Genomic DNA, 18,516 nt, shown 5'->3' on the forward strand with positions numbered 1-18,516 from the left:
CTCGGACACCGCACAGATGACTAGGTAACGGCTCCTCCCGAGCAGTGGGCGCCATCGTTAAATCGTTCGAATCTAAACAATAATCGTTTGTTTGAACAGCAGTTAACGATTAACAACCGAACGAGAAATCGTTTAATAAGACCTGGACCTATTTTTTATCGTTGCTCGTTTACAAATCGTTCGCATTGAATAAGACGTTCGGTTGTTCGCAGTAGTAACGACCGCAAGAACGAACATAAGTAACGATTATCTTTCAACGTAATGCTGCGTTTACACGTAACGATTATTGGCCCGATCGTACGATTAGCGATGTCGGATTTACGATATTTTTTTTATAACGATAAGCGTTTAGATGGTACGATATATCGTACGAATATTCGCACTGCGATTGTTTTGCGATCGTTTAAGCCTATCTCACACATTGGTTAAATCGGCGAACGACTGTTCACACGGAACGATTTGCGAATTTTTTGCGTACGATGAACGACGATTTGATGACCTGATGAAAGATCAAAATGTACGATTTATCGTGCGTCGTTCGATCGTTCGCTGCGTTTACACGTACGATTATCGTTCGAATTCGACCGTAAACGGTGAACGATTTCAGGTCTTGCGCAACAGTGGTTGTTTGGATCGTTTAAGATTATGCGAACGATAATCGTCGGGCAGGGCAGGGAGAAATCAGCTGCGGATCTGTTATGTCTGAGCGCACCTGAAAACCAGAGTCGGGGAGTGAAGCGTTCAGCTGCGCACTTCTCCCAATTATATAGAGACATATTTGGGGGTCTGAACACTCGGACTCTGACTGATCAAAATGTCTGACACATCAAAAGCCTTGTTTGTTGTTTCCCACATCTCGATTATGGCCACAACTCCTGACCTGACTAAACGCACATTCTCCAACCTGAGACAAAACTATGCTGGGAGTTGTAGTTCTGCAACGACTACAGAGCCGCAAGCTGGGAAACCTGAAGTAACTGACCTAACGGCTATAAAACTGCACGCACTAGTAGTACCACAGCGACCTGACGCGTAATGGACGTACACCCCTCAGGCCACGTCCACAAACGTGCGCACTTCTATCGTCGCCTCTATAAGGGTGGACCTCAGGGACCCTGCAATGATTTATGAGGTAAAAATGAGGCACAATGCTGACAATACCTCACCCCCTCGCCACAGAGCTTTGGCTCAGGAAGTTATGAGGTAACTATGAGGTAACCGGGCTCAGGATGCTCCTGACAGGATAACATGACCATATACAGCCATAACAATGAAGATTTCCATTCCCAAATGTCACCAGGGACACCTCACTTACAGGCTAAAAGACGACGGTCAAAAACGTGGTGGTGGTGAATGTATTATGGACTTTATCCCGCCCCGTAGCCCAGAGCCCGCACGCACCTGTCCAGCGTCTAACCTGAGCCTCAGTGCGGCGCTTCCTGGTTTCCCTGTACACGTGTCTCAGAAACACACGACGCCCCGCCCACAAGCGACACCATTGGCGAGCTTTTCCCAATCCCCGCCCCTATAGGTAACGTGACTGGAGGGGTCTTATGTCAATCATTGCTTGTGTTTATCCTCTGGTTCTCGGATCGGCGGGCTGGGGAAACCGTGCGCGGGCGGGCGCCAATGTAAACCAGAGCTAAGAGTGTACAGGCTTCTAATGGATTCTCAGAAATTAATAAAGCTTTATTAGATTGGATTCATTTCTTGCAGGAAGTTTTCTTGGAAGAACATTAGTACAAAGGCTGCGCTGTGGGGGTGTCAATCAGTAATGGCTGCCAATGGGAACACATAAATCGTGGCTTCTCTGTTAACCCCTTACGCCGGGAACGTTTGGCCGCAACGTGGGTCACGTGATTAAAGATAAGCGAAAGTGGTCGTAACTGGAAACCGATTCTGGACGACTGGTTACGACGACCCCAATCACTCTCATTCAGCGGCGCAACGTTGTGATTGTTGGCCATCTGACCTGTAGATTAAAGGGGTTATCCTAAGGGCCCTATTACACGGGATGATTATCATGCGAAAAGTCGTTAAATCGTTCCAATTTAAACGATAATCGTTCTGTGTAATTGCAGGCGACGATCCAAAAATCGTTCAAATGTCGTTGATCGTTGATTTAGATCTGAACGTAAAATTATCGCTAATCGTTCGCTGTAATTCCACATTCGTTCGCTCAGGTTCCGCATTTATTCTCTAATGGTTCAGTGTAATTGCACATTGTCCATTGTTTTGCTAACGTAACGTAACGACCATCGTTCTGTGTAATATCGTGAATGATTTCAAGGTAATGGTACACAATCTCGTTTGCGATCGTTGATCGTAAGTCGCTAATTGTTAAAAATCGCTCCATGTAATAAGACTCTAAGAAGCACAAGATAGATCAGGGATTTCAGCCCTCTAGCCGTCGCAAAACTACAACTCCCATCATGCCTGAGCAGCTGAAGCTTTAGCTTCGACTATCCAGGCATGATGGGAATTGTAGTTTTGCAAATGTCTGGAGGGCCAAAGGTTTACTATCCCAGGGATAGGTCTAACCACCGGGACCTCCACCAATCCCAGGAACCTAGGTCATTCATCCTCCGTACGTGCAGCCAGTCCTCCGTTCATTCTCTGTGGGGGCTTCCAAACATCATTCAAGGACCAGTTGTTCTTGGAATTGTTGGGAGTCCCAGAGGTCGGATGCCCATTGATCACCTTGTCAGCTTATTAAAGGGGATAACCCCTGTAAAGCGAATGTGCCATCAGGTACATGGCTTTAAAATTCAATAGACCGGTGCCGGAGCGGGAATGCCAGGGCAGCAGTCCTTTTTTTGAACCATGGCCCAATTCCCGTGCATGGCGCCGGCCTGAAGCACTGAAAGCAGAAATCAATAGTCCAGGCGATTTTAAAAAAACTTTGTAATTGGGTTTATTAGGCAAATATGCCATTATCTGTATTCAAAAAGACTTTCCCCAGGTCCCCCCCTCCCTCCTCTCTCTCATTCATTGTTCATTATCAGGAAATCTCGATTCTTTTACATAAGTCGGCCCTGTCTAATCTATGGAGGGGGGAGGAGGGAGATTAGTCGCCAACAGAGAGCAGAGAACAAAGGATTACACAGAGGGAGCTGTGTGAAAGCCAGTGTTCAGATGTGAGTGCTGACTTCAGAGAAGATAGCCCGGTGATGTAGCTGTAAATTAACTATTTGATGTCCTGTTTTGGTGCCTCATCTCCCTCCACCCCTCCCCTCTCCATAGAGAACCCTGAAGACAGGGGGAGAGCTTCAAACTGCTTTTTCATGATAAAAATGCGTTTTTCGGCTAACAAACTCATTCACAAAGTTTCTTAAAATCGCTTGTACTATTAATTTAAACAAAAGTGACACTTTAAAGAGTACTTAAAAGTTTTTTAAAAACTTCAGACTATTTCAGACTGGTAGCAGACCTTCACGATGGAGTAAAGCCCGCTGCTACTATGTGGTCTCCTTGGGTGGCCTTTCTGGGGACACATGAATATAAGAGCTCTGGTGTTACACAATTACCCTAGGTAGTATAAAGATGCTCTTACACCACTGAAACTTGTTTTTTTCTCCTGTACAGACTGTGCTGGTGCTTTTTCCTCTTTTTCCCACTCAACCTTTTCCGCTATTGTACTGATAAATGTGTGTTTTTGTATTGTTATACTTACCATGTTACATGGTTCCTGATTTTATTACCATTGCATTTGCGCTACTCCGTTTCTGCTCCATGTCCATGTACATGTATTGTAAACTCCGATGGACATGTATTGGATTGAACTACACACACTTAGGCTATGTTCACACACAATACGCTGGCCATGTGTTTGAGCCGTGCACGATCCTCATCAGTCATTGATAGTTATTTCTGGGTAGATGGTTGTCAATCACTCAATGGGACTGCCCACTGGACTCCTAAGCCCAGAATAAGCAGAAGTATACATGAAGAAAATATATTGTTCTCTTAGCCCATAAGGCCAGCTGACACCAATACTGAGACCACGACACAGATAGGGAAATGGTGGTCTCCTACAGCAAACACAAGATCCTCGTAAAAGGGGCCAAAGGGGTTATCCAGCACTACAAGAACATGGCCACTCTCTTCCAAAGAAAGCAACACTCTTGTCTCCAGGTCAGGTGTGGTTTGCAGTTAAGCTCCATTCACTACAATGGAACTAAGTTACAAAACCTATCCCCAAACTGGAGACAAGAGCGGTGCTGTCCCTGGAAGAAAGTGGCAATGTTTTTGTAGCGCTGGAGAACTCCTTTAAGAGTAAAAACCAGGAAACACTTGAAAAACATCCCCAGGAGTGGCACAAAGCCAAACTGGATGGGTGGCACAGGAGGTCCACACTCACCCAAAAAAGCTTAAAGGGAACCGGTCACATTAAAAATGCAGCCTAAACTACAGGCAGCATATTAAAGAGCAGGGAGACCTGAGTAGATTGATATATAGTTTTATGGGTAAAGTTCCAGGATAAGTTCTATACATTGATGCAACCTGCGCTCATTCTAAGCAAAGTAGTCATGTGGGTGGAGCTACTGAGTGATTGACACTTATCTGTGTGTATACGTGTGCCTGTAGAGAGCTTAACACTTGACTAATGCTCATTCTGTAGTCACATGGGCAGTCCTACTCGGTGCTTGACGCCCCCCTCTATATGCACACTGATAGCTGTCAATTACTAAGTAGAACCACCCACATGACTACTTAGCCTAGAATGAGCAGAGATTTACCTGACTAATCACAAGTTATTCCCATAAAACTATATATCGTTCAGCTCAGCTCCTCCTGCTCTATAAGGAGGCCTGCACATCGGAGTGCTTTTTGACGTGACAGATTCCCTTTAAAAGAGCACGTCAGACATCTGGGCTTGATGGCTGTAATTGTGAAGATGAATTGTTCTGTCTACAAGATGGTCTCTTAATGGTAAACTATCACCCGAAAATAAGATTCTTGCACTAAAATCGATTACCCCCACAACCAGGCGTCCAGAAGCTCATCTTTGAAGTATGAGGCCTGGCCAACACAGGCAAACGGCTATCCGTCACTTGTCAGCAGGTGTAAGAACCGGCAACTTTATCATAGCAATTAAAAAGATATTACGGCCTTGTGCGGAGTTTGATGTGCCATTATCTGTAGCGGATGTGAGGCACAACACTTCGGTGTTTCCACAACACTCACTTATCTGGAGCACTTCTTCCATGGAGAGAGACTCTACATGAACAGCTGTGCTAATAATGGGGGGGGGGGGGGAGTTTATCTCCTCCGAGCACATTTTCTGTGCCGCCTAGCCGGAGTTTTCCTACATAGGAGCTCTGCCGATTCTCATTTCAATCTGTCTCATCCAGGGATACAGATTGGATTCTAGTGAGCAATGCAATAAGGCTGTAAAGACAGTAGCCGAGGGCACCGAGAAGTGACTTAGTCATTCTCGATGGTATAGTTACGACCTTGGCGAGACTTGGTGTGAGCTTGGAAAGTGACTCTGTATATTCCAATAGAAAATAGAGACAAGTCCTCTATAAATGTAAGCTTGGCTTGGTGTGTCAGGCTGGTATATGTAGTTATGAGTGAGCCAGGGTTGTGGTGGATCAGTCATTAAAGGAGTGTTCACATCTAAATAAGTTAAATTGTGATTAAAATTTTCAAAATCTAAATCAACAGGGGATGTGAAATAAAGCATGTTTGCAAGTTCTCATGCTTTAAAACAAAAAACATACTTACTTCTATCAAGGTCCAGTCCACTGAAGGCAGCTATATAACAGCTATACTTACTGTACCCAGGTCCAGTCTCCTGAAGACAGCTATATAACAGCTATACTTACTTATATCAAGGTCCAGTCTCCTGAAGGCAGCTATATAAAAGCTATACTTACTGTACCCAGGTCCAGTCTCCTGAAGGCAGCTATATAACAGCTATACTTACTGTATCCAGGTCCAGTCTCCTGAAGGCTTCTATATAACAGCTATACTTACTGTATCCAGGTCCAGTCTCCTGAAGGCTGCTATATAACAGCTATACTTACTGTATCCAAGTCCAGTCTCCTGAAGGCTGCTATATAACAGCTATACTTACTGTACCCAGGTCCAGTCTCCTGAAGGCTGCTATATAACAGCTATACTTACTGTATCCAAGTCCAGTCTCCTGAAGGCTGCTATATAACAGCTATACTTACTGTACCCAGGTCCAGTCTCCTGAAGGCAGCTATATAACAGCTATACTTACTGTATCCAGGTACAGTCTCCTAAAGGCTGCTATATAACAGCTATACTTACTGTATCCAGGTCCAGTCTCCTGAAGGCAGCTATATAACAGCTATACTTACTATATCCAGGTCCAGTCTCCTGAAGGCAGCTATATAACAGCTATACTTACTGTATACAGGTACAGTCTCCTAAAGGCTGCTATATAACAGCTATACTTACTGTATCCAGGTCCAGTCTCCTGAAGACAGCTATATAACAAAGCAATACTTACTGTATCCAGGTCCAGTCTCCTGAAGACAGCTATATAACAAAGCAATACTTAGGGGCCTATTCCACGGGAGCCATAATCGGCCGATTATCGCTCGGTGGAATAGAGAAAACGATCAGCCGATGATTGTGTCATCGGCTGATCGTTTATTTAGGGCCAGACCTAAAATCAACGGTCCCCCACCGCGCATCGCTACGGTGGATTAGCTGTGCGCGGCGGGCAACCGACTATTTGAGAAGTACCATACATTACATGGCAGGACTTCTCCTCCGCTTTGTCTTCCTCCCCGGGTCCCGCGGCACAGCATCAGCAGCGCCGGAGCGGCCTGACTTTGCTGTCAGACCGCGCAGCCAATCACAGGCCAGGACCGCCGCGGCCAGTGATTGGCTGAGTGGTCTGACAGCTCAGATAGGCTGCACCAGAGTTGATGGTGCCCCGCGGGACCCGGGGAGGAAGACGGAGAGGAGGAGAAGTCCTACCAGGTAATGTATGGTGCAAGGGCTGCAAGGACATCGGTAACGATGTCAATGCAGCCCTCGCTCAACGATCATCGGGCCGTGAAATAGGCCCAGTAAATGAGCGCCGATCTAGCAGATCGGCGCTCATTTAAATCGTTGATTGGGCCCTGCTCGGCCGGTGGAATAGGACCCTTACTCTCTCCAGGAGACTGGACCTGGATATAGTAATTATAGCTGGTATATAGCTGCCTTCAGGAGACTGGACCTGGATACAAAATATAAAATATGACATTACCTTGTTGCCTTTACTAATCGACAATTTAGAAATCTAGTTGCTTTGCTTTATTATTTAAATATAAATCCTACATAATACATTACAGTATTGTACATTTCAGTAACATTCAAAAGTTATATATCACATAACTTATATTTACATAGTTTCACAACATGAAATTTAGTGTATTGTGCCTCTCTCCAGTATCCCTAGGTGGGTATCTTAGGCTGAGTTCACACTGCGTTTTTGCAATCCGTTTTTTTCATCCGTTTTTTGCAAAAAACGATGAGAAAAACGGATGCATTTGTGTGCATCCGTTTCGATCCGTTTTTCCATTGACTTCCATTGTAAAAAAAAAAAAACGGATCAAAACGGAAAGTATTGTCAGCTACGTTTTTGTGTCCGTAAAAAAAAACGGATCCATTTTGATCCGTTTTTTTTACAATGGAAGTCAATGGAAAAACGGATCAAAACGGATGCACACAAATGCATCCGTTTTTTTTTGCAAAAAAAAAATAGCAAAAATGCAGTGTTAACCCAGCCTTAGAAAACTCTTCTGTATATTTATTATCCCATAATTCAGTGATTTCCAAACTTCCCTTCACTTTACAAATTCTTCTTGTTCCTTTCCATATTCTTTCACAAACCAATCCTTATCTACCCAGGTAATTTGTACTCCCCTGGACTCCAGTTGCACAAAGATATCCTTACCACCTCCCTTAAAGCATTTTTCTTTCCACCATACCTCATCTTTTTGGGCTATCAAGAAGCTCAGCTGTGTTCCAATATAATACAATCTGAAATCTGGTAGTCCAAAACCTCCCCTCTTTACCTTAGGGCAAAAATGTAGATATTTGAGGCGAACCCTCTTCCTCCCCCAGATCAACTCACTCAAAGTCCGCTCAATTTCCCTATACCATTTCTCACTAATCCACAGGGGAGCATCGGACGGGAAGAAACTGATCTGAGGGAGGACCACCATCTTAATATGGGCCAATCTGGCTGACATAGATAAAGGCAGCTTTTCCCATATTTTAAAGGGGTAGTGCGGCGAAAAACTTTTCCCCCCACTCCCTCCCCACATGAAAAGTTATATAGATCCATAATATACATAGCAAATTCAAGGCCCTTACCCGACTTTCGTTGGTCCCGCTGGTACCGGAAGAGGCTGACTTCCGGGTTCGGGCAGGACCATGTTACAGCCCCGGGCCGCCATCTGGGGTCGATACATAGTGCCGATACGTCACTATCCGGGGCGTTCCTGGGGCTCCCGGCACTCCCTCCCTGGCTTGGCACGCCTCCCCAGCTCTCTGCTATTGGTCAGCGTCTCGCTAGGGGTCAGCTCCGGGGACTGCCCTCCCCCCTGGAGACACAGGTTGAATGGCGTCACATGTGGCTGTATATGCGGTTATGTGCGGCAGGGTAAAGCAGGTTGTACACTGTCAGTTTTAATAGTAGTGGAATTACTGAGACGCTGACCAATAGCAGTGAGCTGGGGAGGCGTGCCAAGCCAGGGAGGGAGTGTCGGGAGCCCCAGGAACGCCCCGGATTGTGACGTATCGGCACTACGTATCGACCCCAGATGGCGGCCCGGGGATGTAACATGGTCCTGCCCAAACCCAGAAGTCAGCCTCTTCCAGGACCAGCGGGACCAGCGAAAGTCGGGTAAGGGCCTTGAATTTGCTATCTATGTATATTATGGATCTATATAACTTTTCATGTGGGGAGGGAATGGGGGGAAAAGTTTTTCGCTGCACTACCCCTTTAATTTTCCCTTCTAATTTACGCAATACTGGCTTCAGGTTACATGGAAAAATTGCCGCGGGGAAGCTGTCAGTTTCAGCCCCAGATATTCTAGTTCTTCATCATTTGATAGGATCTTCAGGTTACTCCAAGGGACAGAAAGTTTTCCGTCCAGTGGTAAAACAGTTGCTTTACTTCTTGGTTATAAAGAAACTTTCTGGATTTTGGCTTATTTGTCGTCGCATCTGTCAGAGCGGGAAGCTTATTTCAATAATTATAGTTGCTTTTGCTGCCAAAAGAAAATATCCCATTACAGACGGATGGACCTTTGTCTATGCATTAAAATATGATGTGAGTTCTAAATACCCTGATCATGGATGGTCAAGGTAAAGTGGCTTGTTGGTGTTCCCTCTTTATGCCCTGAAAGCCCTCCTAATACGCTCTTACCACACTTACCACGCCCTCCTAATACGCTCTTACCACACTTACCACGCCCTCCTACTACACTCTTACCACACTTACCACGCCCTCCTACTACGCTCTTACCACACTTACCACGCCCTCCTACTACACTCTTACCACACTTACCACGCCCTCCTACTACACTCTTACCACACTTACCACGCCCTCCTAATACGCCCTTACCACACTTACCACGCCCTCCTACTACGCTCTTACCACACTTACCACGCCCTCCTACTACGCTCTTACCACACTTACCACGCCCTCCTACTACGCTCTTACCACACTTACCACGCCCTCCTACTACGCTCTTACCACACTTACCACGCCCTCCTACTACGCTCTTACCACACTTACCACGCCCTCCTACTACGCCCTTACCACACTTGTCCATAGTTTATGTTAGTGCTTCTCAAACTATTTCTACTGGAGCCTTACCCAACAGACCAAGGCAATGCCTCGGCCTCACCAGACTGACCAAGAGGATGCTGGGCCTCACCATCTGTGGTGAAAGTCCATTTAAAAGCTGAAAATAATGCTAGGACTAGCTTTCACCTGTGTCCCAAGCTCTAGATAATAATAAAGCAAGTATGAAATAAATTAATAATGTTGTTAGAAAAACATGGCCACTTTCTTCCAGAGACAGCACCACTCTCCAGTTCAAGTACTGTTTGCAAGTTTCATTCACTTGAGTGTAACTATCTAAATTTGAATTTCCCGCTGTTTGCAGGTCCCTGAAGTTCCAGTTGGTGGCCTCATTTTTTATTTACTTCCTGGTTTGGGGTTTCCCATGATGCACTTTAACTGACTCTGTAAAGCTGTTAGATGGCTTACAGCTTGTTCAGCCAATCAGAGCTGAGCAACCTGTGTCATTTGTCATATGAAAAACTTTGGCCATGTTTGAATAGTCAAAAACTGGCCTAACAAAGGCATGGCTATAGGGGATGCAGTTAAACATGGGCCCAGGTACCTAAGGGGACCCATTTAGTCTCTCTTCCCCATATGAGGACACCAGTACAATAAAAAAAAAAACATTGTAGTTGAGGAAACCTGTGACAGATTGTGCTCTGGGTCCATTGGTTTACGTCTCTGTGGCCTAAGGGTAGGGCCTCATGGTGCAGACACCCACATGCAGGGGCCAATGGATGAGCAGTTTTGTCGGCAAGAACTGTTTTATGTATTTGTTCATATTAGAAGATTCTTTTTTTTTTATTGAAAACTTGAACTGGGACAATTCCATCACCACACAGGACTCATCCTCTACGAGCTACAATCTCTTATAATAAAATTATCACTCTCTCTGGTGGTTCCACTTTTCAGCCCAAGATAACAGCTTATTATGAGCCTAAACAGAGCGGAAATGGGTCGTTCCATCCCAGCGGAGCGAGCATTATGTCTAGAAGTGAAATAGTTATCTGTCCTCCTCGCTGGCTCCCAGGCTGTCCCTGCACCGTGTCCCAGTTTCTCCGAACCTCTTGACGCTGTCGCTGCACATCCTCAGACCAGGGCTAGCGGGGAACATTGCATTAATTAGAACTCTGAAATCTCCTTCTTAGGGAAGAGAAGAGAGCGAGGGGACAGGCAGAGATTAATTGGGCCTGCAGGGCTGTTTGGGCCGGGTCAGCATTGGGTTAGTTTAAAAATTCTTTCCCTTCCAAATGGAAAAATAAGAAAATCATCAGACGAAAAAAGAACAATAGATTAAACATAACTGATCCTGAAGGAAAAAAAATAGAAGAAACCGGGGTGGCCTGGAGCTTGGGGCCTGGTATGTGAAATTCACAGCTCAGCATTTTCCTATCAGTGGATCAGCTGACGTGATAGAAGCTAAAAGGCTCTTCTGGAGAATGGAAAGTAAAGTTCATATTCATCCCCGCTATGAGATATAAAGAAACCTGAAGAATCCACAGCAGCACAGAGTACTTTAAAAACCGGTTGTATCTCATTATGAATGAACACAAGGACCTGTTGGATGGAAGCAGTGTCTCGGGAGGGTAGACAAGTGTGTGATATCTGTATAACAGATAATGGGGGTTGTGGTGACAGTTTTAGCTGTGGTTGTCTGTGATATAGAGTAAAAAAATACTCAACACTTGACCAAGCATGATGTATAGACTTTACTACCGTGCTCCACTACCCAGGGGCGTAGCTACAGGCTGATGGGCCCTGGTGCAAAATTTTAGCTTGGCCCCCCCCCCCCCCACCAGCAGCACATACAGATGTACATTAGTAATAACCTCCATGTATATCCCCCAGTGCATACCCCACTGCTTCAGAGAACATCTATTCCTCCAAGTTCAGTCTTTGACATCTCAGACGTTGTTCACAGAGATGAGATGATCCATGATACATGTGCAACGTTTCAAGGGAAAACGTTCTCTTTGTCAAGGCTTGAAACGTTGCACATGTATCATGGATCATCTCACGTCTGTGAACAACGTCTGAGATGTCAAAGACTGAACTTGGAGGAATAGATGTTCTCTGAAGCAGTGGGGTATGCACTGGGGGATATACATGGAGGTTATTACTAATGTACATCTGTATGTGCTGCTGGAATTTGCTAATCATGAAGATTTGACCATTTGAAAAGTATTGTATGTTTCTTATGTATGGTGTATGCATGTACAGTATGTGTGTAGGTGATATGTATATGTGTTTCTTTATGGACTGGTATGTGATTGTGACAGCTGTGGAGCGGCTGTAGTGAAACACACCCAACACCCAGGTACAACATAGGATCCTCTTCACACTGTTATAAAGACTACTCATATACATACTGCACATATATTTCCTACACAAATACTGTACACACATACACATATACATGCATCATACACACACACTGTACATGCATACACATACGTCATATACACACACTGTACATGCATACACATACATCATATACACACACACTGTACATGCATACACATACATCATATACACACACACACTGTACATGCATACACATACGTCATATACACATACTGTACATGCATACACATACATCATATACACACACTGTACATGCATACACATACATCATACACACACACTGTACATGCATACACATACATCATACACACACACACACACACACACACACTGTACATGCATACACATACATCATATACACACACTGTACATGCATACACATACATCATATACACACACTGTACATGCATACACATACATCATATACACACACACACTGTACATGCATACACATACATCATACACACACTGTACATGCATACACATACATCATACACACACTGTACACACATACACATATACATACATCATATACACACACTGTACATGCATACACATACATCATATACACACACTGTACATGCATACACATACATCATATACACACACACACTGTACATGCATACACATACGTCATACACACACTGTACATGCATACACATACATCATACACACACTGTACATGCATACACATACATCATACACACACACTGTACATGCATACACATACATCATACACACACTGTACATGCATACACATACATCATACACACACACTGTACATGCATACACATACATCATACACACACTGTACATGCATACACATACATCATACACACACACTGTACATGCATACACATACATCATATACACACACTGTACATGCATACACATACATCATACACATACACACACTGTACACACATACACATATACATACATCATATACACACACTGTACATGCATACACATACATCATATACACACACTGTACATGCATACACATACATCATATACACACACTGTACATGCATACACATACATCATATACACACACTGTACATGCATACACATACATCATATACACACACTGTACATGCATACACATACATCATATACACACACTGTACATGCATACACATACATCATATACACACATACTGAGCACATTACATACAGAAACACTTTATACACATACACTTGCACACTGCATATTTACATTCACAGACAGACAGGCAGCCAGACACACACACACACACACACACACACACACTTACTTTCTGTGAGGAAACTTCACTTTCTCAGCAGCTCCCGGCCTCCCTCCTCCTCCCTCCTCTTCTTCCTGGTGCCAGACCATGCTCTCTCGCCCCTCCCCCTCCTCCCTGCACGGGGACAGCAGAGAGGAGCAGGAAACAAGTGATGGGGAGGAATCAGGACCCCACACTGCAGGTTAGGCTGCCTCCAGGATCACAAAGCAGTTCTCCCAAATCGGCATTATCACAGCTAATTTGGGAGAACAGAGAGGCAGGAAGTAGCGAAAGAAGCCAGCGGGCCCCCTGTAGCTAGGGGCCCGGTCGCCATGGCAACCGTTGCGACCCCTGTAGCTACGCCACTGCCACTACCCCTTAAAATTGCCAAATGGTGTTCCTCGTTCATGGCCTCCTCACTGCCATCTCCAGTCTTCAGCTTCTCCTCTCTTTGTGACATCAGTAACCCCACCAGGTCAAGAAGCTCCTCCTATGAGGAACCTACCTGCTCTTTCATTACCTGAATCCACGGGACATATGATCAGAATGTGATTTTTGTATGTATTTTTTACATTTAATTTTTTACATACATTTGTATGTATGAATGTATTTTTTACACTTCAGAACCCTTGTCTCTGTGGCACAAAGATTCCCTCTCTGCACACAGCACAGACTGCCTTGTATCTGCTCTCCCTCCTATCTACAGCTTGTATGAGCTGCCCTCGAAGCATTCTCTCTCCTCTGTCACTAAGCCTTTATTCACATGGACAAAAATCACACAGAGCAAAATATACCACCTCAAAATCAGCGCAGATGATGGTGTTTGCTTTGGCATTCAGGTCCCAGACCCTTCCTCTCCTCGCTCTCTGCAGTCATCCATGAGCAGTGATGTGGTGTTGAGTATCCGTACCTGAGGCTTCCCATAGACACTGTAATGAGGACTGGTAGACGGTTTAGCGCACTAGGATGTCGGGCCAATCAGAACTCTCTGTGTTGATTGCCACCATGAGAGTTTTATATCTCCTGACCTGTATACTGTGCGTACTACTAGAGTATATGGATCTACTGGCTCCTGACCTATGACCTGTGTACCTGATAACCCTTTCTGTGCTAATGCTGTCAAATGCATGATCTCTTGGCTTTGATATTTGGATTGGGAACACTTTAAAGGGGCACTCCAGCAAAATATTTTTCTTTCAAATAAACTGGTTTTCAGAAAGTTATACAGATTTGTAATTGACTTCTATTTAAAAATCTCCAGTCTTCTAGTACTTATCAGCTGCTGTATGTCCTGCAGGAAGTGGTGTATTCTCTCCAGTCTGACACAGTGCTCTCTGCTGCCACCTCTGTCCATGTCAGGAACTGTCCAGAACTCTCCTGCTCTGGACACTTCTCATATAAAAAGCAAACAAAGTCAATACAAGAGGTATCCACCAACAAAAAGCTCCTAGAACCTGATGCTAAACCTTAACCAAGTCTCTTCCTCCATCCACACCAACTTCTCCCTGTATATAGCCTATATACATACAATATTAGGGAGTGGTCCAGCAAGAAAGGCGCTGCCTGGCCTGTCTACATTGCGGGACAATTATCATGGTAATCGCTGTAAGCAGAAGGATGCTCTCTATTGCTATTTCAGTGCAATAATATCAGTTTTCTTCCCTAGAATATGCTGCGAAAACTTGAGACGGAACATAAATACATACAAATATCTACTTAAGCGCTACTTGTATCCAATAAGCCAATTACACTAATAGGCTGTTTGGAAAGCAAAGTAACTGGACCACCCGGGAGCAAGTGAACCTTTAACTTAATACAAGTGCATCCCCAGAGAGATTGGAAAAGCAACCCTGAGCGGACTCTGTGCCTCCTCAGCCCTGATTACTGGTCCTATTACATCATCTGTATCTGCCTCACACAAATGATGATGGATGGGATTAGTGAAGAGATAGACAATGCTTCTGCTAAGGCCCGGGCTACACGGAGACGTTGTGTAGTACTACTGATATGGTTGACATGTACAACCTACGGCTATGTGCAGACTATGTAAGAGACTGGCCGCATCCGTGCGCGCCGCATCAGAGCTCTCCACTGCACGCTATGGAGCAAGCGGCCGTAGCCACTCGCTCAATTTTTTATTTTTTTTTTCTGTGGCTGCTATTCAATGAATAGCGGCCGCAGAAAACTGACATGTCAGTTGTCTGCGGCGCCGCTAGTGATCCCGGCCGGGGCGTATACCCTGTGTATACGCTCTGGCCGGGATCCCATAGACTGAGGGGTAACATATATTTTCGTAATAATCATGGCCGTTGTACAACGGCCGTGATTTTACGAAAATATACGTTGTGTGAACATAGCCTAAGATGCAAGGCACAATTATCTCTGCTGGATGGTTAATCGGGTATTCCAGTACCAGAAAATATCACCCCAATATATATATATATATATGTTTCTATTATAGTGTTTTTGCTAATTATACTGTTGGGTAGGCTATGTTCACACTACGCAAGTCTCCGGCCGTAGCGCGTTCAGTGAATAAGCGGCCGGAGACTTACGTAGTTTGCGTACAATGGAAAGTATACGATCTACGGCTGCACAGTTCACACTATGTACGAACTTACGCCCGGGTCATACGCGGCGCCGTAAAAAATGAACTAGACCATTGTTTGAGGACGAAAATGCCGTAACTTACGCCCGTAGCGTAACATGCGGTCCCGTACGTAGTGGTGATTTCTTCATTTTGCAGCTTTTTGTGCCGATCCAAAAGGTTATGTGGGGTGTCCGGGGCTAGGCGAAGATTTCCAAGTAAAAGACCGCTGTCAGATCGCTACATAGGGCGCTCGGGAAGCGTAAGTAGACTTCGGGCGTAAGTTCGTGCTCCGTACGTAGCCGGCCGCAAGTAGCGTAAATCCCCAGCCGGAGTTTACCGCGTATATGTCCGGCCGCAAAAATATGCGGCCAGACATATACGCAGTGTGAACATAGCCTTAAAGGGGTTGTTCACAAAATTGTCTTTCAAATCAGCTGGTGCCAAAAAAGTGCCATAGATTTGTAATTTACTTCTATTAAAAGAAACTCCATTCTTCCGGTACTTATCAGCTGCTGTATATCCTGCAGGAAGTGGTGTATTCTCTCCAGTCTGACACAGTCCTCTCTGCTGCCACCTCTGTCCATGTCAGGAACTGTGCAGAGCAGCAGCAAATCCCCATAGAAAACCTCTCCTGCTCTGGACAGTTCCTGACATAGACAGAGGTGGCAGCAGAGAGCACGGTGTCAGACTGGAGAGAAAACACCACTTCCTGCAGGACATACAGCAGATGATAAGTACAGGAAGACTGGAGATTTTTTTTAAATAGAAGTAAATTACAAATCTAAACAACTTTCTGAAATCAGTTGATTTGGAGAGAAGTACCCCTTTAAACAAGCAGGTTTTCCTTTCACTATCAAGCTGCAGTCCAAAGCAATACCCTGAGATGTATGTAATCCTATGGACCGCCGATGCCACTCGATAGTTAAAATCAATCAGTAGCGCTACAAAACGTCTCCCAGGCCTTAATGCGCACCCCCTCCTACATAGGAAAAAGCGTACGCTGAAGACTAATGAACATAAATGCTTCATTAGCACAACAATAATAATTGGTTTCCATAGAAATTAGCATATGCGTCGCCGGCGATAATGCTGTGCATCGGCCTTAGAAAGCTGCTGGATAAGTGCAAGATATAAAACTAATTTATGACTAATAGATGGCGATTCATTGGAACGCCGCCTGACACATTTTTTTTCTCTACAAAGTAAATTGTAATGGAAAACGCCGTATTGCTTTTGAAGTACGACATATGTCACCGGGACCGATGGGGAAGGAGATTTAATTAACACGGACAAGTACAGAGGAACGTACAGACGGACACTGCCCTGGGATGTTCTCTGTTCAGTCCATCCAATGCGATGGAGAAATGTACGAGCGTAAAAGAAACAGAGACTGCGCCTCTCCCGTCCCTGGCCGTGTTGGGTTATATTAGGTTATTTCTTCTGTTTATTGGACTTGACGAACTGTTTGGGTCCAATAACATTCTCTGAACCCCTGCCAGGAGAACATAGATACAGTCTATGGCCTATGGTTGTATCCATGCTTTCCAGGACTCCTTGAGGTGGCATCCAAGTTCTCCAGACGCCGGGAGTCAAACGCTGAACGTTCAGGTTCGGAGAACAATGCCCAACCCTAAAAGTTTGGCAAGTTCGCTCAAAACTGGTAATTTTAATAATAGTAGCAATAAAAGATAAAGTGGACGGGTACTACCAATACAACAGCAGGCATATGAAACAGCACATCATTGCAGGGGGCTCTTCCTACCAAACAGGCAGCAAACCACGGGATCCAATGGCACAAAGAGAAGATCAGAGGCACTCACCTCGTGAAGTCTTCTTTATTGGGAAATCATAGCAGAGTTGCTAGCAGACAGCAGGGACGCCGAACAACATCCTAATGTTGTCTGCTGTCCCTGCCGTCTTCTAGCAATTATGTTTTTATGCTATGATTTCATAAAAAAGAAGACTTCCCATGGTGAGTGTCTCCGATCTTCTCTTTATGCCACTAGTAATTTCATATAATCTCAACATAGGATACTGTCATCCAGCAGCTGGATACATTTTGGATAACTGTTTGCTGATAGCTATTTCGGCTGAACATGTCCATTGACACTCATGTGCAAGTGTTCCAAATGGGGAGTAGCTGATGTCAGACTCCTTTGGCATTGGCATATCTATAGGGATTATATAGCCAGAGCACAGACAGGTAACTCTCCCTTCTGGGAGAGATTCTGGATTGGCACATAATTCCCAGTCATGTTTCAAGGCTTCTCAGGGGTGGAACACTGATTTAAAGGGGTAGTGCAGCGCTAAACAATTATTCACAAAATAACACACATTACAAAGTTATACAACTTTGTAATGTGTGTTATGTATGTGAATGACCCCCTTCCCCGTGTTCCCCCACCCCCCCACCCACTCCAGACCCGCAAGTGTGATGCACTATACTCACCTGATTCGTGTCGACCCCCGTCCGCCATCTTGGGTCAATG

General features: G+C 44.8%; 1 protein-coding gene across 6 annotated transcripts in view; it reads right to left on the reverse strand.

Moving 5' to 3' along the window:
• Positions 1–18,516, reverse strand: part of SLC39A11 (solute carrier family 39 member 11) — a 420,528-nt gene that overhangs the window by 241,366 nt on the left and 160,646 nt on the right. The window contains exon 1 of one of the 6 annotated variants that reach the window (XM_069952868.1): positions 1,402–1,479. The exons of 2 other annotated variants lie outside the window; for them this stretch is intronic. The gene's annotated coding sequence lies outside the window, so the exon portion shown is untranslated. Of the gene's footprint in view, positions 1–1,161; positions 1,213–1,315; positions 1,480–18,516 lie in introns of those variants that run through there. 3 more of the 6 variants (XM_069952872.1, XM_069952869.1, XM_069952870.1) reach the window with 3 other exon arrangements.

The sequence above is a fragment of the Dendropsophus ebraccatus genome, chromosome 14, assembly GCF_027789765.1.
Source record: "Dendropsophus ebraccatus isolate aDenEbr1 chromosome 14, aDenEbr1.pat, whole genome shotgun sequence".
Taxonomy (NCBI): domain Eukaryota; kingdom Metazoa; phylum Chordata; class Amphibia; order Anura; family Hylidae; genus Dendropsophus; species Dendropsophus ebraccatus.